General features: G+C 35.4%; 1 pseudogene; it reads left to right on the top strand.

Annotated features, from left to right (window-relative positions):
- Positions 1 to 516: 516 nt before the first annotated feature.
- On the top strand, positions 517 to 695 carry LOC117283309 (annotated as a pseudogene).
- The last annotated feature ends 333 nt before the right edge of the window (positions 696 to 1,028 follow it).

Here is a 1,028-nt window from a genome sequence, read left to right as displayed (position 1 = left end):
CAGGGATTTGCACAATGAAAGAAGTCACTGTGCTTGGCTGTTGCCAAGCACTTGTGAGGAAAAGTTCACAGATTTGGTTGCCAATTCTGCATGGGGAAGTAAAAAAGAGGAAATTATACTTTGAAAAGTTCAATTCGTTTAGGAACTTTTCCTATTGTTTCTTCAAAATTTAAATGCTATATACATCCTTACCTTTTTGGGAATCTTAATCTAATTTCAAAAGTAGGATTTGGTTGGCATATCCATATTCTCAAGTAAACTAACATTAACAAAGAAGGAGAGGCTGCTGGCAGTCTCGTTCAATGTGTGAATGTCCAGCGTGATTTCTCTTCCTTTTTGTTCTCCTGGGCCTTGGTTTCCTCAAGAAAAAGTTAGATCAACATTTTATTCTAATATTGCTTGTGTCTCTGCTACTTTTAGGGACTTGATACTGAGTTCTGAATAAGGAAACTCATGGTTGTAGTCTTTGGGAGTCACCAGAATGGAATCAATTGGAATTAGATTTTTAAATAAGTAATCGCTTCTCGGCCTTTTGGCTAAGATCAAGTGTAGATTTTTAAATAAGTAGGCTTTGTACTTTCTCAGATTTTGCATTTCTACTTCACAAAGAAATATTTTCTTGAGACTCCTGCTAGTGTGATTGAAGGGCAATTTCAGCTTCAAACAGCATTTTTTTGTGTCAATGAAGAGATTTAATTATGGCAACAAATTGTGTCTAACACTTGATGAGCTTTGGAACTTCTTGAAAACCATAAGACTTTCTAATTCTCAGTTTGTTTCTTCATAAAACAGGAATGACAATGGCTATATTAAAGGGGTATTTTGAGCATTAAATATCTTTTGTACAAAAAGAGCTTAGCTGAGTATCTGGAACATAGTATTTGCATCCCGTATATTATTTCTCACTATCATCTTGAAACTGTAATGCTTTATGGGACTTTGACCTACTCTGCTCATGAAGGTATTACCCTAGGCTATTTGAATGTCTCCCACCAGTCTCCTTTCTCTCTTTCTTCCCAAAATTTGTT

This window comes from Fukomys damarensis, unplaced genomic scaffold, assembly GCF_012274545.1.
Source record: "Fukomys damarensis isolate Sample0158 unplaced genomic scaffold, DMR_v1.0_HiC HiC_scaffold_24, whole genome shotgun sequence".
Classification (NCBI taxonomy): Eukaryota; Metazoa; Chordata; class Mammalia; order Rodentia; family Bathyergidae; genus Fukomys; species Fukomys damarensis.
The sequence above is the reverse complement of the archived record's forward strand: the minus strand, read 5'-3'. Positions and strand labels throughout refer to the sequence as shown.